This window comes from Sturnus vulgaris, chromosome 1, assembly GCF_052056855.1.
Source record: "Sturnus vulgaris isolate bStuVul1 chromosome 1, bStuVul1.hap1, whole genome shotgun sequence".
Classification (NCBI taxonomy): Eukaryota; Metazoa; Chordata; class Aves; order Passeriformes; family Sturnidae; genus Sturnus; species Sturnus vulgaris.
The window spans coordinates 140073-160396 of record NC_142243.1 but is presented as its reverse complement, the minus strand read 5'-3'; positions in this window follow the sequence as shown (position 1 = coordinate 160396).

Below are 20324 nucleotides of genomic sequence, written 5' to 3'. Positions count from 1 at the left end.
TGATTCAGGAGCTTGGACAGGCATCGTTATCTGATTGGATGCGTCTCAAGAGAGATGAGATGTCTTTTTTAAGGTCTTGTTCTCTGCGCTGCAGAGATCGATTTTCAGTGGAGTAGGACTTGCAGGAGTGTGAAGATAGGTAGAGGATTCTGAGCGTAGGATTCTCAGGCATCCATCTTTGCGGTTCTTGGAATGAATCGTCCTGTTAGCGTCTTGTTCCTGCCGGCTTCTCTGAGCCTCATCAGGTCAGCGTCGCTCTCATCTCGACCGTGTCCTTCCTCGTTCTCTCGGTTCTTGCAGTCGCTCTTCTGAATGAGTTTTCTCTTGCTGTTGCGTCCCCTTGTTTGTCATCCCCTGTGTCAGAGGCGTTTGCGTGTCTGGCCTGGGATCGTTCTGCCCTGCTGCGCAGTGTGGGAGTGGGGGTAAAAGCATAAATGCTGGGGACTTGAAATTTGTAATGCAGAGTATATTTGGATTCTGGATGGTTTTCCTAGGTAGAAACAAGGCCTCTGGAGCTGTGCAGGGCTTTAACCTTTGTCATAACTTCCTTTCAGATGCAGATGGTTTAAATCAGAAGCAGAGCGCCCCATTGTGGGTGAGGGGGTTGCCCCAAGCAGGTCGGTGACTGTTTGTCCTCGTCGGGGAAGCATAAGTGGTGGCTGTGTTACAGCACTGTTCTTTCTCTTTATTTTTAGGAAGTGATGGTGGATATCAGCTGTCAGGTGGAAGTGGGCAAGGTGAGCAGTGACAGAAGCAGTTATTTGTGGTAAAGGTCTCAATTTCTGGTGCAAGTCTAAGCGTCCGTTACTGTTGGTGTGTTTTAGGCATTGCACTTTTATTAAGGTGAGACCCCTCCTCGCTAAGAAAAGTGGTTTTGCACTGTCCTGAGAACTCGGGAAGTATTCCAGGAGCCTGTGATGAAGCCTTGACCTTTTCCTGTTTGGAGATGCCATCCAGGTAACCTTCAGGAATAGGTAAGGAGCTGTGGTGAGTTGGGGAGGTAGGGTGGAGTAGTGTGGGTGCACTCAAGTTTGAGCAATGTCGCATCACCTTGTCCCCCCCTCAGCCACGCATACCCTGTGATGACGGCGTCAGGCTCTGCGTGTGGCCGAAGCGTGTGGCCCGAGGGTGCTGGCATTGTCAGGAGATGGTGAGCATCAAAATTGTCGTGTTTAGGCCGATGGTGCTGCTGAGATCATGCATTGATTTCCTTTATTGCAACTGCCATCCATGACAGCAGCGCTTTGAGAGCGCAGAATTGCCAGAGGACGAGGCGGCCTACCTTCGCACCTGCTGTGGGTTCGCATCCCCACACGTCCGAGAGATAAGTGAAGGGCTTCCACGCACAGGGAGGATGGAAGTTGGATATGGGGTCAAGACCCTGCGGGAGGGATTTTTGAGTCATGTTTGGAGCCGAGGACGTCCAGGCTGTGTCCCCTTGGACCATTTCAGGTGTCGGTTTGAGGATGCCGAGGTGCACAGGGCAGAGCGGTCCTGGTGTTTGTTGTGTCACTTGTCTATCGTGCTCTGTGTATCTTTAGTGTGTCTCGTGTGGCATGTCTTTTCCCTTTGCCCTTCAAGGTTCTTTCTGGAAACTCTGGCGTCATTCTTGCCATCTCTGATTGCTTCCTTCCTCAGCCTGGCACCGGTACCCTCAAACCTTTGATTCAGGAGCTTGGACAGGCATCGTTATCTGATTGGATGCGTCTCAAGAGAGATGAGATGTCTTTTTTAAGGTCTTGTTCTCTGCGCTGCAGAGATCGATTTTCAGTGGAGTAGGACTTGCAGGAGTGTGAAGATAGGTAGAGGATTCTGAGCGTAGGATTCTCGTGCATCCATCTTTGCGGTTCTTGGAATGAATCGTCCTGTTAGCGTCTTGTTCCTGCCGGCTTCGCTGAGCCTCATCAGGTCAGCGTCGCTCTCATCTCGACCGTGTCCTTCCTCGTTCTCTCCGTGCTTGCAGTCGCTCTTCTGAATGAGTTTTCTCTTGCTGTTGCGTCCCCTTGTTTGTCATCCCCTGTGTCAGAGGCGTTTGCGTGTCTGGCCTGGGATCGTTCTGCCCTGCTGCGCAGTGTGAGAGTGGGGGTAAAAGCATAAATGCTGGGGACTTGAAATTTGTAATGCAGAGTATATTTGGATTCTGGATGGTTTTCCTAGGTAGAAACAAGGCCTCTGGAGCTGTGCAGGGCTTTAACCTTTGTCATAACTTCCTTTCAGATGCAGATGGTTTAAATCAGAAGCAGAGCGCCCCATTGTGGGTGAGGGGGTTGCCCCAAGCAGGTCGGTGACTGTTTGTCCTCGTCGGGGAAGCATAAGTGGTGGCTGTGTTACAGCACTGTTCTTTCTCTTTATTTTTAGGAAGTGATGGTGGATATCAGCTGTCAGGTGGAAGTGGGCAAGGTGAGCAGTGACAGAAGCAGTTATTTGTGGTAAAGGTCTCAATTTCTGGTGCAAGTCTAAGCGTCCGTTACTGTTGGTGTGTTTTAGGCATTGCACTTTTATTAAGGTGAGACCCCTCCTCGCTAAGAAAAGTGGTTTTGCACTGTCCTGAGAACTCGGGAAGTATTCCAGGAGCCTGTGATGAAGCCTTGACCTTTTCCTGTTTGGAGATGCCATCCAGGTAACCTTCAGGAATAGGTAAGGAGCTGTGGTGAGTTGGGGAGGTAGGGTGGAGTAGTGTGGGTGCACTCAAGTTTGAGCAATGTCGCATCACCTTGTCCCCCCCTCAGCCACGCATACCCTGTGATGACGGCGTCAGGCTCTGCGTGTGGCCCTCCAGTGTTGTCAGGAGATGGTGAGCGGCAGAATTGTCATGTTTTGGCTGATGGTGCTGCTCAGATCATACACTGATGGTTGATTTCATTTATAGCGGCTGACATGAGTGACAGCAGCCTGGTGAGAACATGAAATTGCAGAGGATGAGGTGGCCTCCCTTTACAACTGCCGTGGGTTCGCATCTTCGGACGTCGGAGAGATAAGTCGAGGGCTTCCGCCCACAGGGAGGATGAAAGCGGGATGTGGATTCGGGACTCTGCGGGAGGGATTTTTGAGCCAGCTTTGGAGATGGGGGTGTCCAAGATGTGTGCCCTTTGGCCATATAAAGGGTAAGTCCTGTAATGCTGACGTGCGCAGGGCAGAGCGGCCCTGGTGTCTGTCGTGTCATTTGTCTATCGTGCAGTGTGTGTCTTTAGTGTGTCTTGTGTGGCATGTCTTTTGCCTTTGTCCTTCGAGGGGCTTATTGGGACCTCTAGCATCATTCTTAGCATCTGTATTCCCACCTTTCCTGTCCCTGCGCCGGTGCCATCAAACCTTTGAGTCGGGAGCTAGGACAGGCATCAGAATCTCATCTCTCTTTAGAAGCATCCAATCAGAAGTGTTTTACTGTCTTATTCTGAGCTGCCATTGACAGCTGTGCACTGCAGAGATCGATTTTCAGTGGAGTAGGACTTGCAGGAGTGTGAAGATAGGTAGTGGATTCTGAGCGTAGGGTTCTCGTGCATCCATCTTTGCCGTTCTTGGAATGAATCGTCCTGTTAGCGTCTTGTTCCTGCCGGCTTCTCTGAGCCTCATCAGGTCAGCGTCGCTCTCATCTCGACCGTGTCCTTCCTCGTTCTCTCCGTGCTTGCAGTCGCTCTTCTGAATGAGTTTTCTCTTGCTGTTGCGTCCCCTTGTTTGTCATCCCCTGTGTCAGAGGCGTTTGCGTGTCTGGCCTGGGATCGTTCTGCCCTGCTGCGCAGTGTGGGAGTGGGGGTAAAAGCATAAATGCTGGGGACTTGAAATTTGTAATGCAGAGTATATTTGGATTCTGGATGGTTTTCCTAGGTAGAAACAAGGCCTCTGGAGCTGTGCAGGGCTTTAACCTTTGTCATAACTTCCTTTCAGATGCAGATGGTTTAAATCAGAAGCAGAGCGCCCCATTGTGGGTGAGGGGGTTGCCCCAAGCAGGTCGGTGACTGTTTGTCCTCGCCGGGGAAGCATAAGTGGTGGCTGTGTTACAGCACTGTTCTTTCTCTTTATTTTTAGGAAGTGATGGTGGATATCAGCTGTCAGGTGGAAGTGGGCAAGGTGAGCAGTGACAGAAGCAGTTATTTGTGGTAAAGGTCTCAATTTCTGGTGCAAGTCTAAGCGTCCGTTACTGTTGGTGTGTTTTAGGCATTGCACTTTTATTAAGGTGAGACCCCTCCTCGCTAAGAAAAGTGGTTTTGCACTGTCCTGAGAACTCGGGAAGTATTCCAGGAGCCTGTGATGAAGCCTTGACCTTTTCCTGTTTGGAGATGCCATCCAGGTAACCTTCAGGAATAGGTAAGGAGCTGTGGTGAGTTGGGGAGGTAGGGTGGAGTAGTGTGGGTGCACTCAAGTTTGAGCAATGTCGCATCACCTTGTCCCCCCCTCAGCCACGCATACCCTGTGATGACGGCGTCAGGCTCTGCGTGTGGCCGAAGCGTGTGGCCCGAGGGTGCTGGCATTGTCAGGAGATGGTGAGCATCAAAATTGTCGTGTTTAGGCCGATGGTGCTGCTGAGATCATGCATTGATTTCCTTTATTGCAACTGCCATCCATGACAGCAGCGCTTTGAGAGCGCAGAATTGCCAGAGGACGAGGCGGCCTACCTTCGCACCTGCTGTGGGTTCGCATCCCCACACGTCCGAGAGATAAGTGAAGGGCTTCCACGCACAGGGAGGATGGAAGTTGGATATGGGGTCAAGACCCTGCGGGAGGGATTTTTGAGTCATGTTTGGAGCCGAGGACGTCCAGGCTGTGTCCCCTTGGACCATTTCAGGTGTCGGTTTGAGGATGCCGAGGTGCACAGGGCAGAGCGGTCCTGGTGTTTGTTGTGTCACTTGTCTATCGTGCTCTGTGTATCTTTAGTGTGTCTCGTGTGGCATGTCTTTTCCCTTTGCCCTTCAAGGTTCTTTCTGGAAACTCTGGCGTCATTCTTGCCATCTCTGATTGCTTCCTTCCTCAGCCTGGCACCGGTACCCTCAAACCTTTGATTCAGGAGCTTGGACAGGCATCGTTATCTGATTGGATGCGTCTCAAGAGAGATGAGATGTCTTTTTTAAGGTCTTGTTCTCTGCGCTGCAGAGATCGATTTTCAGTGGAGTAGGACTTGCAGGAGTGTGAAGATAGGTAGAGGATTCTGAGCGTAGGATTCTCAGGCATCCATCTTTGCGGTTCTTGGAATGAATCGTCCTGTTAGCGTCTTGTTCCTGCCGGCTTCGCTGAGCCTCATCAGGTCAGCGTCGCTCTCATCTCGACCGTGTCCTTCCTCGTTCTCTCCGTGCTTGCAGTCGCTCTTCTGAATGAGTTTTCTCTGGCTGTTGCATCCCCTTGTTTGTCATCCCCTGTGTCAGAGGCGTTTGCGTGTCTGGCCTGGGATCGTTCTGCCCTGCTGCGCAGTGTGGGAGTGGGGGTAAAAGCATAAATGCTGGGGACTTGAAATTTGTAATGCAGAGTATATTTGGATTCTGGATGGTTTTCCTAGGTAGAAACAAGGCCTCTGGAGCTGTGCAGGGCTTTAACCTTTGTCATAACTTCCTTTCAGATGCAGATGGTTTAAATCAGAAGCAGAGCGCCCCATTGTGGGTGAGGGGGTTGCCCCAAGCAGGTCGGTGACTGTTTGTCCTCGCCGGGGAAGCATAAGTGGTGGCTGTGTTACAGCACTGTTCTTTCTCTTTATTTTTAGGAAGTGATGGTGGATATCAGCTGTCAGGTGGAAGTGGGCAAGGTGAGCAGTGACAGAAGCAGTTATTTGTGGTAAAGGTCTCAATTTCTGGTGCAAGTCTAAGCGTCCGTTACTGTTGGTGTGTTTTAGGCATTGCACTTTTATTAAGGTGAGACCCCTCCTCGCTAAGAAAAGTGGTTTTGCACTGTCCTGAGAACTCGGGAAGTATTCCAGGAGCCTGTGATGAAGCCTTGACCTTTTCCTGTTTGGAGATGCCATCCAGGTAACCTTCAGGAATAGGTAAGGAGCTGTGGTGAGTTGGGGAGGTAGGGTGGAGTAGTGTGGGTGCACTCAAGTTTGAGCAATGTCGCATCACCTTGTCCCCCCCTCAGCCACGCATACCCTGTGATGACGGCGTCAGGCTCTGCGTGTGGCCCTCCAGTGTTGTCAGGAGATGGTGAGCGGCAGAATTGTCATGTTTTGGCTGATGGTGCTGCTCAGATCATACACTGATGGTTGATTTCATTTATAGCGGCTGACATGAGTGACAGCAGCCTGGTGAGAACATGAAATTGCAGAGGATGAGGTGGCCTCCCTTTACAACTGCCGTGGGTTCGCATCTTCGGACGTCGGAGAGATAAGTCGAGGGCTTCCGCCCACAGGGAGGATGAAAGCGGGATGTGGATTCGGGACTCTGCGGGAGGGATTTTTGAGCCAGCTTTGGAGATGGGGGTGTCCAAGATGTGTGCCCTTTGGCCATATAAAGGGTAAGTCCTGTAATGCTGACGTGCGCAGGGCAGAGCGGCCCTGGTGTCTGTCGTGTCATTTGTCTATCGTGCAGTGTGTGTCTTTAGTGTGTCTTGTGTGGCATGTCTTTTGCCTTTGTCCTTCGAGGGGCTTATTGGGACCTCTAGCATCATTCTTAGCATCTGTATTCCCACCTTTCCTGTCCCTGCGCCGGTGCCATCAAACCTTTGAGTCGGGAGCTAGGACAGGCATCAGAATCTCATCTCTCTTTAGAAGCATCCAATCAGAAGTGTTTTACTGTCTTATTCTGAGCTGCCATTGACAGCTGTGCACTGCAGAGATCGATTTTCAGTGGAGTAGGACTTGCAGGAGTGTGAAGATAGGTAGTGGATTCTGAGCGTAGGGTTCTCGTGCATCCATCTTTGCCGTTCTTGGAATGAATCGTCCTGTTAGCGTCTTGTTCCTGCCGGCTTCTCTGAGCCTCATCAGGTCAGCGTCGCTCTCATCTCGACCGTGTCCTTCCTCGTTCTCTCCGTGCTTGCAGTCGCTCTTCTGAATGAGTTTTCTCTTGCTGTTGCGTCCCCTTGTTTGTCATCCCCTGTGTCAGAGGCGTTTGCGTGTCTGGCCTGGGATCGTTCTGCCCTGCTGCGCAGTGTGGGAGTGGGGGTAAAAGCATAAATGCTGGGGACTTGAAATTTGTAATGCAGAGTATATTTGGATTCTGGATGGTTTTCCTAGGTAGAAACAAGGCCTCTGGAGCTGTGCAGGGCTTTAACCTTTGTCATAACTTCCTTTCAGATGCAGATGGTTTAAATCAGAAGCAGAGCGCCCCATTGTGGGTGAGGGGGTTGCCCCAAGCAGGTCGGTGACTGTTTGTCCTCGCCGGGGAAGCATAAGTGGTGGCTGTGTTACAGCACTGTTCTTTCTCTTTATTTTTAGGAAGTGATGGTGGATATCAGCTGTCAGGTGGAAGTGGGCAAGGTGAGCAGTGACAGAAGCAGTTATTTGTGGTAAAGGTCTCAATTTCTGGTGCAAGTCTAAGCGTCCGTTACTGTTGGTGTGTTTTAGGCATTGCACTTTTATTAAGGTGAGACCCCTCCTCGCTAAGAAAAGTGGTTTTGCACTGTCCTGAGAACTCGGGAAGTATTCCAGGAGCCTGTGATGAAGCCTTGACCTTTTCCTGTTTGGAGATGCCATCCAGGTAACCTTCAGGAATAGGTAAGGAGCTGTGGTGAGTTGGGGAGGTAGGGTGGAGTAGTGTGGGTGCACTCAAGTTTGAGCAATGTCGCATCACCTTGTCCCCCCCTCAGCCACGCATACCCTGTGATGACGGCGTCAGGCTCTGCGTGTGGCCGAAGCGTGTGGCCCGAGGGTGCTGGCATTGTCAGGAGATGGTGAGCATCAAAATTGTCGTGTTTAGGCCGATGGTGCTGCTGAGATCATGCATTGATTTCCTTTATTGCAACTGCCATCCATGACAGCAGCGCTTTGAGAGCGCAGAATTGCCAGAGGACGAGGCGGCCTACCTTCGCACCTGCTGTGGGTTCGCATCCCCACACGTCCGAGAGATAAGTGAAGGGCTTCCACGCACAGGGAGGATGGAAGTTGGATATGGGGTCAAGACCCTGCGGGAGGGATTTTTGAGTCATGTTTGGAGCCGAGGACGTCCAGGCTGTGTCCCCTTGGACCATTTCAGGTGTCGGTTTGAGGATGCCGAGGTGCACAGGGCAGAGCGGTCCTGGTGTTTGTTGTGTCACTTGTCTATCGTGCTCTGTGTATCTTTAGTGTGTCTCGTGTGGCATGTCTTTTCCCTTTGCCCTTCAAGGTTCTTTCTGGAAACTCTGGCGTCATTCTTGCCATCTCTGATTGCTTCCTTCCTCAGCCTGGCACCGGTACCCTCAAACCTTTGATTCAGGAGCTTGGACAGGCATCGTTATCTGATTGGATGCGTCTCAAGAGAGATGAGATGTCTTTTTTAAGGTCTTGTTCTCTGCGCTGCAGAGATCGATTTTCAGTGGAGTAGGACTTGCAGGAGTGTGAAGATAGGTAGAGGATTCTGAGCGTAGGATTCTCAGGCATCCATCTTTGCGGTTCTTGGAATGAATCGTCCTGTTAGCGTCTTGTTCCTGCCGGCTTCGCTGAGCCTCATCAGGTCAGCGTCGCTCTCATCTCGACCGTGTCCTTCCTCGTTCTCTCCGTGCTTGCAGTCGCTCTTCTGAATGAGTTTTCTCTGGCTGTTGCATCCCCTTGTTTGTCATCCCCTGTGTCAGAGGCGTTTGCGTGTCTGGCCTGGGATCGTTCTGCCCTGCTGCGCAGTGTGGGAGTGGGGGTAAAAGCATAAATGCTGGGGACTTGAAATTTGTAATGCAGAGTATATTTGGATTCTGGATGGTTTTCCTAGGTAGAAACAAGGCCTCTGGAGCTGTGCAGGGCTTTAACCTTTGTCATAACTTCCTTTCAGATGCAGATGGTTTAAATCAGAAGCAGAGCGCCCCATTGTGGGTGAGGGGGTTGCCCCAAGCAGGTCGGTGACTGTTTGTCCTCGCCGGGGAAGCATAAGTGGTGGCTGTGTTACAGCACTGTTCTTTCTCTTTATTTTTAGGAAGTGATGGTGGATATCAGCTGTCAGGTGGAAGTGGGCAAGGTGAGCAGTGACAGAAGCAGTTATTTGTGGTAAAGGTCTCAATTTCTGGTGCAAGTCTAAGCGTCCGTTACTGTTGGTGTGTTTTAGGCATTGCACTTTTATTAAGGTGAGACCCCTCCTCGCTAAGAAAAGTGGTTTTGCACTGTCCTGAGAACTCGGGAAGTATTCCAGGAGCCTGTGATGAAGCCTTGACCTTTTCCTGTTTGGAGATGCCATCCAGGTAACCTTCAGGAATAGGTAAGGAGCTGTGGTGAGTTGGGGAGGTAGGGTGGAGTAGTGTGGGTGCACTCAAGTTTGAGCAATGTCGCATCACCTTGTCCCCCCCTCAGCCACGCATACCCTGTGATGACGGCGTCAGGCTCTGCGTGTGGCCCTCCAGTGTTGTCAGGAGATGGTGAGCGGCAGAATTGTCATGTTTTGGCTGATGGTGCTGCTCAGATCATACACTGATGGTTGATTTCATTTATAGCGGCTGACATGAGTGACAGCAGCCTGGTGAGAACATGAAATTGCAGAGGATGAGGTGGCCTCCCTTTACAACTGCCGTGGGTTCGCATCTTCGGACGTCGGAGAGATAAGTCGAGGGCTTCCGCCCACAGGGAGGATGAAAGCGGGATGTGGATTCGGGACTCTGCGGGAGGGATTTTTGAGCCAGCTTTGGAGATGGGGGTGTCCAAGATGTGTGCCCTTTGGCCATATAAAGGGTAAGTCCTGTAATGCTGACGTGCGCAGGGCAGAGCGGCCCTGGTGTCTGTCGTGTCATTTGTCTATCGTGCAGTGTGTGTCTTTAGTGTGTCTTGTGTGGCATGTCTTTTGCCTTTGTCCTTCGAGGGGCTTATTGGGACCTCTAGCATCATTCTTAGCATCTGTATTCCCACCTTTCCTGTCCCTGCGCCGGTGCCATCAAACCTTTGAGTCGGGAGCTAGGACAGGCATCAGAATCTCATCTCTCTTTAGAAGCATCCAATCAGAAGTGTTTTACTGTCTTATTCTGAGCTGCCATTGACAGCTGTGCACTGCAGAGATCGATTTTCAGTGGAGTAGGACTTGCAGGAGTGTGAAGATAGGTAGTGGATTCTGAGCGTAGGGTTCTCGTGCATCCATCTTTGCCGTTCTTGGAATGAATCGTCCTGTTAGCGTCTTGTTCCTGCCGGCTTCTCTGAGCCTCATCAGGTCAGCGTCGCTCTCATCTCGACCGTGTCCTTCCTCGTTCTCTCCGTGCTTGCAGTCGCTCTTCTGAATGAGTTTTCTCTTGCTGTTGCGTCCCCTTGTTTGTCATCCCCTGTGTCAGAGGCGTTTGCGTGTCTGGCCTGGGATCGTTCTGCCCTGCTGCGCAGTGTGGGAGTGGGGGTAAAAGCATAAATGCTGGGGACTTGAAATTTGTAATGCAGAGTATATTTGGATTCTGGATGGTTTTCCTAGGTAGAAACAAGGCCTCTGGAGCTGTGCAGGGCTTTAACCTTTGTCATAACTTCCTTTCAGATGCAGATGGTTTAAATCAGAAGCAGAGCGCCCCATTGTGGGTGAGGGGGTTGCCCCAAGCAGGTCGGTGACTGTTTGTCCTCGCCGGGGAAGCATAAGTGGTGGCTGTGTTACAGCACTGTTCTTTCTCTTTATTTTTAGGAAGTGATGCTGGATATCAGCTGTCAGGTGGAAGTGGGCAAGGTGAGCAGTGACAGAAGCAGTTATTTGTGGTAAAGGTCTCAATTTCTGGTGCAAGTCTAAGCGTCCGTTACTGTTGGTGTGTTTTAGGCATTGCACTTTTATTAAGGTGAGACCCCTCCTCGCTAAGAAAAGTGGTTTTGCACTGTCCTGAGAACTCGGGAAGTATTCCAGGAGCCTGTGATGAAGCCTTGACCTTTTCCTGTTTGGAGATGCCATCCAGGTAACCTTCAGGAATAGGTAAGGAGCTGTGGTGAGTTGGGGAGGTAGGGTGGAGTAGTGTGGGTGCACTCAAGTTTGAGCAATGTCGCATCACCTTGTCCCCCCCTCAGCCACGCATACCCTGTGATGACGGCGTCAGGCTCTGCGTGTGGCCGAAGCGTGTGGCCCGAGGGTGCTGGCATTGTCAGGAGATGGTGAGCATCAAAATTGTCGTGTTTAGGCCGATGGTGCTGCTGAGATCATGCATTGATTTCCTTTATTGCAACTGCCATCCATGACAGCAGCGCTTTGAGAGCGCAGAATTGCCAGAGGACGAGGCGGCCTACCTTCGCACCTGCTGTGGGTTCGCATCCCCACACGTCCGAGAGATAAGTGAAGGGCTTCCACGCACAGGGAGGATGGAAGTTGGATATGGGGTCAAGACCCTGCGGGAGGGATTTTTGAGTCATGTTTGGAGCCGAGGACGTCCAGGCTGTGTCCCCTTGGACCATTTCAGGTGTCGGTTTGAGGATGCCGAGGTGCACAGGGCAGAGCGGTCCTGGTGTTTGTTGTGTCACTTGTCTATCGTGCTCTGTGTATCTTTAGTGTGTCTCGTGTGGCATGTCTTTTCCCTTTGCCCTTCAAGGTTCTTTCTGGAAACTCTGGCGTCATTCTTGCCATCTCTGATTGCTTCCTTCCTCAGCCTGGCACCGGTACCCTCAAACCTTTGATTCAGGAGCTTGGACAGGCATCGTTATCTGATTGGATGCGTCTCAAGAGAGATGAGATGTCTTTTTTAAGGTCTTGTTCTCTGCGCTGCAGAGATCGATTTTCAGTGGAGTAGGACTTGCAGGAGTGTGAAGATAGGTAGAGGATTCTGAGCGTAGGATTCTCGTGCATCCATCTTTGCGGTTCTTGGAATGAATCGTCCTGTTAGCGTCTTGTTCCTGCCGGCTTCGCTGAGCCTCATCAGGTCAGCGTCGCTCTCATCTCGACCGTGTCCTTCCTCGTTCTCTCCGTGCTTGCAGTCGCTCTTCTGAATGAGTTTTCTCTTGCTGTTGCGTCCCCTTGTTTGTCATCCCCTGTGTCAGAGGCGTTTGCGTGTCTGGCCTGGGATCGTTCTGCCCTGCTGCGCAGTGTGAGAGTGGGGGTAAAAGCATAAATGCTGGGGACTTGAAATTTGTAATGCAGAGTATATTTGGATTCTGGATGGTTTTCCTAGGTAGAAACAAGGCCTCTGGAGCTGTGCAGGGCTTTAACCTTTGTCATAACTTCCTTTCAGATGCAGATGGTTTAAATCAGAAGCAGAGCGCCCCATTGTGGGTGAGGGGGTTGCCCCAAGCAGGTCGGTGACTGTTTGTCCTCGCCGGGGAAGCATAAGTGGTGGCTGTGTTACAGCACTGTTCTTTCTCTTTATTTTTAGGAAGTGATGGTGGATATCAGCTGTCAGGTGGAAGTGGGCAAGGTGAGCAGTGACAGAAGCAGTTATTTGTGGTAAAGGTCTCAATTTCTGGTGCAAGTCTAAGCGTCCGTTACTGTTGGTGTGTTTTAGGCATTGCACTTTTATTAAGGTGAGACCCCTCCTCGCTAAGAAAAGTGGTTTTGCACTGTCCTGAGAACTCGGGAAGTATTCCAGGAGCCTGTGATGAAGCCTTGACCTTTTCCTGTTTGGAGATGCCATCCAGGTAACCTTCAGGAATAGGTAAGGAGCTGTGGTGAGTTGGGGAGGTAGGGTGGAGTAGTGTGGGTGCACTCAAGTTTGAGCAATGTCGCATCACCTTGTCCCCCCCTCAGCCACGCATACCCTGTGATGACGGCGTCAGGCTCTGCGTGTGGCCCTCCAGTGTTGTCAGGAGATGGTGAGCGGCAGAATTGTCATGTTTTGGCTGATGGTGCTGCTCAGATCATACACTGATGGTTGATTTCATTTATAGCGGCTGACATGAGTGACAGCAGCCTGGTGAGAACATGAAATTGCAGAGGATGAGGTGGCCTCCCTTTACAACTGCCGTGGGTTCGCATCTTCGGACGTCGGAGAGATAAGTCGAGGGCTTCCGCCCACAGGGAGGATGAAAGCGGGATGTGGATTCGGGACTCTGCGGGAGGGATTTTTGAGCCAGCTTTGGAGATGGGGGTGTCCAAGATGTGTGCCCTTTGGCCATATAAAGGGTAAGTCCTGTAATGCTGACGTGCGCAGGGCAGAGCGGCCCTGGTGTCTGTCGTGTCATTTGTCTATCGTGCAGTGTGTGTCTTTAGTGTGTCTTGTGTGGCATGTCTTTTGCCTTTGTCCTTCGAGGGGCTTATTGGGACCTCTAGCATCATTCTTAGCATCTGTATTCCCACCTTTCCTGTCCCTGCGCCGGTGCCATCAAACCTTTGAGTCGGGAGCTAGGACAGGCATCAGAATCTCATCTCTCTTTAGAAGCATCCAATCAGAAGTGTTTTACTGTCTTATTCTGAGCTGCCATTGACAGCTGTGCACTGCAGAGATCGATTTTCAGTGGAGTAGGACTTGCAGGAGTGTGAAGATAGGTAGTGGATTCTGAGCGTAGGGTTCTCGTGCATCCATCTTTGCCGTTCTTGGAATGAATCGTCCTGTTAGCGTCTTGTTCCTGCCGGCTTCTCTGAGCCTCATCAGGTCAGCGTCGCTCTCATCTCGACCGTGTCCTTCCTCGTTCTCTCCGTGCTTGCAGTCGCTCTTCTGAATGAGTTTTCTCTTGCTGTTGCGTCCCCTTGTTTGTCATCCCCTGTGTCAGAGGCGTTTGCGTGTCTGGCCTGGGATCGTTCTGCCCTGCTGCGCAGTGTGGGAGTGGGGGTAAAAGCATAAATACTGGGGACTTGAAATTTGTAATGCAGAGTATATTTGGATTCTGGATGGTTTTCCTAGGTAGAAACAAGGCCTCTGGAGCTGTGCAGGGCTTTAACCTTTGTCATAACTTCCTTTCAGATGCAGATGGTTTAAATCAGAAGCAGAGCGCCCCATTGTGGGTGAGGGGGTTGCCCCAAGCAGGTCGGTGACTGTTTGTCCTCGCCGGGGAAGCATAAGTGGTGGCTGTGTTACAGCACTGTTCTTTCTCTTTATTTTTAGGAAGTGATGCTGGATATCAGCTGTCAGGTGGAAGTGGGCAAGGTGAGCAGTGACAGAAGCAGTTATTTGTGGTAAAGGTCTCAATTTCTGGTGCAAGTCTAAGCGTCCGTTACTGTTGGTGTGTTTTAGGCATTGCACTTTTATTAAGGTGAGACCCCTCCTCGCTAAGAAAAGTGGTTTTGCACTGTCCTGAGAACTCGGGAAGTATTCCAGGAGCCTGTGATGAAGCCTTGACCTTTTCCTGTTTGGAGATGCCATCCAGGTAACCTTCAGGAATAGGTAAGGAGCTGTGGTGAGTTGGGGAGGTAGGGTGGAGTAGTGTGGGTGCACTCAAGTTTGAGCAATGTCGCATCACCTTGTCCCCCCCTCAGCCACGCATACCCTGTGATGACGGCGTCAGGCTCTGCGTGTGGCCCTCCAGTGTTGTCAGGAGATGGTGAGCGGCAGAATTGTCATGTTTTGGCTGATGGTGCTGCTCAGATCATACACTGATGGTTGATTTCATTTATAGCGGCTGACATGAGTGACAGCAGCCTGGTGAGAACATGAAATTGCAGAGGATGAGGTGGCCTCCCTTTACAACTGCCGTGGGTTCGCATCTTCGGACGTCGGAGAGATAAGTCGAGGGCTTCCGCCCACAGGGAGGATGAAAGCGGGATGTGGATTCGGGACTCTGCGGGAGGGATTTTTGAGCCAGCTTTGGAGATGGGGGTGTCCAAGATGTGTGCCCTTTGGCCATATAAAGGGTAAGTCCTGTAATGCTGACGTGCGCAGGGCAGAGCGGCCCTGGTGTCTGTCGTGTCATTTGTCTATCGTGCAGTGTGTGTCTTTAGTGTGTCTTGTGTGGCATGTCTTTTGCCTTTGTCCTTCGAGGGGCTTATTGGGACCTCTAGCATCATTCTTAGCATCTGTATTCCCACCTTTCCTGTCCCTGCGCCGGTGCCATCAAACCTTTGAGTCGGGAGCTAGGACAGGCATCAGAATCTCATCTCTCTTTAGAAGCATCCAATCAGAAGTGTTTTACTGTCTTATTCTGAGCTGCCATTGACAGCTGTGCACTGCAGAGATCGATTTTCAGTGGAGTAGGACTTGCAGGAGTGTGAAGATAGGTAGTGGATTCTGAGCGTAGGGTTCTCGTGCATCCATCTTTGCCGTTCTTGGAATGAATCGTCCTGTTAGCGTCTTGTTCCTGCCGGCTTCTCTGAGCCTCATCAGGTCAGCGTCGCTCTCATCTCGACCGTGTCCTTCCTCGTTCTCTCCGTGCTTGCAGTCGCTCTTCTGAATGAGTTTTCTCTGGCTGTTGCGTCCCCTTGTTTGTCATCCCCTGTGTCAGAGGCGTTTGCGTGTCTGGCCTGGGATCGTTCTGCCCTGCTGCGCAGTGTGGGAGTGGGGGTAAAAGCATAAATGCTGGGGACTTGAAATTTGTAATGCAGAGTATATTTGGATTCTGGATGGTTTTCCTAGGTAGAAACAAGGCCTCTGGAGCTGTGCAGGGCTTTAACCTTTGTCATAACTTCCTTTCAGATGCAGATGGTTTAAATCAGAAGCAGAGCGCCCCATTGTGGGTGAGGGGGTTGCCCCAAGCAGGTCGGTGACTGTTTGTCCTCGCCGGGGAAGCATAAGTGGTGGCTGTGTTACAGCACTGTTCTTTCTCTTTATTTTTAGGAAGTGATGGTGGATATCAGCTGTCAGGTGGAAGTGGGCAAGGTGAGCAGTGACAGAAGCAGTTATTTGTGGTAAAGGTCTCAATTTCTGGTGCAAGTCTAAGCGTCCGTTACTGTTGGTGTGTTTTAGGCATTGCACTTTTATTAAGGTGAGACCCCTCCTCGCTAAGAAAAGTGGTTTTGCACTGTCCTGAGAACTCGGGAAGTATTCCAGGAGCCTGTGATGAAGCCTTGACCTTTTCCTGTTTGGAGATGCCATCCAGGTAACCTTCAGGAATAGGTAAGGAGCTGTGGTGAGTTGGGGAGGTAGGGTGGAGTAGTGTGGGTGCACTCAAGTTTGAGCAATGTCGCATCACCTTGTCCCCCCCTCAGCCACGCATACCCTGTGATGACGGCGTCAGGCTCTGCGTGTGGCCGAAGCGTGTGGCCCGAGGGTGCTGGCATTGTCAGGAGATGGTGAGCATCAAAATTGTCGTGTTTAGGCCGATGGTGCTGCTGAGATCATGCATTGATTTCCTTTATTGCAACTGCCATCCATGACAGCAGCGCTTTGAGAGCGCAGAATTGCCAGAGGACGAGGCGGCCTACCTTCGCACCTGCTGTGGGTTCGCATCCCCACACGTCCGAGAGATAAGTGAAGGGCTTCCACGCACAGGGAGGATGGAAGTTGGATATGGGGTCAAGACCCTGCGGGAGGGATTTTTGAGTCATGTTTGGAGCCGAGGACGTCCAGGCTGTGTCCCCTTGGACCATTTCAGGTGTCGGTTTGAGGATGCCGAGGTGCACAGGGCAGAGCGGTCCTGGTGTTTGTTGTGTCACTTGTCTATCGTGCTCTGTGTATCTTTAGTGTGTCTCGTGTGGCATGTCTTTTCCCTTTGCCCTTCAAGGTTCTTTCTGGAAACTCTGGCGTCATTCTTGCCATCTCTGATTGCTTCCTTCCTCAGCCTGGCACCGGTACCCTCAAACCTTTGATTCAGGAGCTTGGACAGGCATCGTTATCTGATTGGATGCGTCTCAAGAGAGATGAGATGTCTTTTTTAAGGTCTTGTTCTCTGCGCTGCAGAGATCGATTTTCAGTGGAGTAGGACTTGCAGGAGTGTGAAGATAGGTAGAGGATTCTGAGCGTAGGATTCTCAGGCATCCATCTTTGCGGTTCTTGGAATGAATCGTCCTGTTAGCGTCTTGTTCCTGCCGGCTTCGCTGAGCCTCATCAGGTCAGCGTCGCTCTCATCTCGACCGTGTCCTTCCTCGTTCTCTCCGTGCTTGCAGTCGCTCTTCTGAATGAGTTTTCTCTGGCTGTTGCGTCCCCTTGTTTGTCATCCCCTGTGTCAGAGGCGTTTGCGTGTCTGGCCTGGGATCGTTCTGCCCTGCTGCGCAGTGTGGGAGTGGGGGTAAAAGCATAAATGCTGGGGACTTGAAATTTGTAATGCAGAGTATATTTGGATTCTGGATGGTTTTCCTAGGTAGAAACAAGGCCTCTGGAGCTGTGCAGGGCTTTAACCTTTGTCATAACTTCCTTTCAGATGCAGATGGTTTAAATCAGAAGCAGAGCGCCCCATTGTGGGTGAGGGGGTTGCCCCAAGCAGGTCGGTGACTGTTTGTCCTCGCCGGGGAAGCATAAGTGGTGGCTGTGTTACAGCACTGTTCTTTCTCTTTATTTTTAGGAAGTGATGCTGGATATCAGCTGTCAGGTGGAAGTGGGCAAGGTGAGCAGTGACAGAAGCAGTTATTTGTGGTAAAGGTCTCAATTTCTGGTGCAAGTCTAAGCGTCCGTTACTGTTGGTGTGTTTTAGGCATTGCACTTTTATTAAGGTGAGACCCCTCCTCGCTAAGAAAAGTGGTTTTGCACTGTCCTGAGAACTCGGGAAGTATTCCAGGAGCCTGTGATGAAGCCTTGACCTTTTCCTGTTTGGAGATGCCATCCAGGTAACCTTCAGGAATAGGTAAGGAGCTGTGGTGAGTTGGGGAGGTAGGGTGGAGTAGTGTGGGTGCACTCAAGTTTGAGCAATGTCGCATCACCTTGTCCCCCCCTCAGCCACGCATACCCTGTGATGACGGCGTCAGGCTCTGCGTGTGGCCCTCCAGTGTTGTCAGGAGATGGTGAGCGGCAGAATTGTCATGTTTTGGCTGATGGTGCTGCTCAGATCATACACTGATGGTTGATTTCATTTATAGCGGCTGACATGAGTGACAGCAGCCTGGTGAGAACATGAAATTGCAGAGGATGAGGTGGCCTCCCTTTACAACTGCCGTGGGTTCGCATCTTCGGACGTCGGAGAGATAAGTCGAGGGCTTCCGCCCACAGGGAGGATGAAAGCGGGATGTGGATTCGGGACTCTGCGGGAGGGATTTTTGAGCCAGCTTTGGAGATGGGGGTGTCCAAGATGTGTGCCCTTTGGCCATATAAAGGGTAAGTCCTGTAATGCTGACGTGCGCAGGGCAGAGCGGCCCTGGTGTCTGTCGTGTCATTTGTCTATCGTGCAGTGTGTGTCTTTAGTGTGTCTTGTGTGGCATGTCTTTTGCCTTTGTCCTTCGAGGGGCTTATTGGGACCTCTAGCATCATTCTTAGCATCTGTATTCCCACCTTTCCTGTCCCTGCGCCGGTGCCATCAAACCTTTGAGTCGGGAGCTAGGACAGGCATCAGAATCTCATCTCTCTTTAGAAGCATCCAATCAGAAGTGTTTTACTGTCTTATTCTGAGCTGCCATTGACAGCTGTGCACTGCAGAGATCGATTTTCAGTGGAGTAGGACTTGCAGGAGTGTGAAGATAGGTAGTGGATTCTGAGCGTAGGGTTCTCGTGCATCCATCTTTGCCGTTCTTGGAATGAATCGTCCTGTTAGCGTCTTGTTCCTGCCGGCTTCTCTGAGCCTCATCAGGTCAGCGTCGCTCTCATCTCGACCGTGTCCTTCCTCGTTCTCTCCGTGCTTGCAGTCGCTCTTCTGAATGAGTTTTCTCTGGCTGTTGCGTCCCCTTGTTTGTCATCCCCTGTGTCAGAGGCGTTTGCGTGTCTGGCCTGGGATCGTTCTGCCCTGCTGCGCAGTGTGGGAGTGGGGGTAAAAGCATAAATGCTGGGGACTTGAAATTTGTAATGCAGAGTATATTTGGATTCTGGATGGTTTTCCTAGGTAGAAACAAGGCCTCTGGAGCTGTGCAGGGCTTTAACCTTTGTCATAACTTCCTTTCAGATGCAGATGGTTTAAATCAGAAGCAGAGCGCCCCATTGTGGGTGAGGGGGTTGCCCCAAGCAGGTCGGTGACTGTTTGTCCTCGCCGGGGAAGCATAAGTGGTGGCTGTGTTACAGCACTGTTCTTTCTCTTTATTTTTAGGAAGTGATGGTGGATATCAGCTGTCAGGTGGAAGTGGGCAAGGTGAGCAGTGACAGAAGCAGTTATTTGTGGTAAAGGTCTCAATTTCTGGTGCAAGTCTAAGCGTCCGTTACTGTTGGTGTGTTTTAGGCATTGCACTTTTATTAAGGTGAGACCCCTCCTCGCTAAGAAAAGTGGTTTTGCACTGTCCTGAGAACTCGGGAAGTATTCCAGGAGCCTGTGATGAAGCCTTGACCTTTTCCTGTTTGGAGATGCCATCCAGGTAACCTTCAGGAATAGGTAAGGAGCTGTGGTGAGTTGGGGAGGTAGGGTGGAGTAGTGTGGGTGCACTCAAGTTTGAGCAATGTCGCATCACCTTGTCCCCCCCTCAGCCACGCATACCCTGTGATGACGGCGTCAGGCTCTGCGTGTGGCCGAAGCGTGTGGCCCGAGGGTGCTGGCATTGTCAGGAGATGGTGAGCATCAAAATTGTCGTGTTTAGGCCGATGGTGCTGCTGAGATCATGCATTGATTTCCTTTATTGCAACTGCCATCCATGACAGCAGCGCTTTGAGAGCGCAGAATTGCCAGAGGACGAGGCGGCCTACCTTCGCACCTGCTGTGGGTTCGCATCCCCACACGTCCGAGAGATAAGTGAAGGGCTTCCACGCACAGGGAGGATGGAAGTTGGATATGGGGTCAAGACCCTGCGGGAGGGATTTTTGAGTCATGTTTGGAGCCGAGGACGTCCAGGCTGTGTCCCCTTGGACCATTTCAGGTGTCGGTTTGAGGATGCCGAGGTGCACAGGGCAGAGCGGTCCTGGTGTTTGTTGTGTCACTTGTCTATCGTGCTCTGTGTATCTTTAGTGTGTCTCGTGTGGCATGTCTTTTCCCTTTGCCCTTCAAGGTTCTTTCTGGAAACTCTGGCGTCATTCTTGCCATCTCTGATTGCTTCCTTCCTCAGCCTGGCACCGGTACCCTCAAACCTTTGATTCAGGAGCTTGGACAGGCATCGTTATCTGATTGGATGCGTCTCAAGAGAGATGAGATGTCTTTTTTAAGGTCTTGTTCTCTGCGCTGCAGAGATCGATTTTCAGTGGAGTAGGACTTGCAGGAGTGTGAAGATAGGTAGAGGATTCTGAGCGTAGGATTCTCAGGCATCCATCTTTGCGGTTCTTGGAATGAATCGTCCTGTTAGCGTCTTGTTCCTGCCGGCTTCGCTGAGCCTCATCAGGTCAGCGTCGCTCTCATCTCGACCGTGTCCTTCCTCGTTCTCTCCGTGCTTGCAGTCGCTCTTCTGAATGAGTTTTCTCTGGCTGTTGCGTCCCCTTGTTTGTCATCCCCT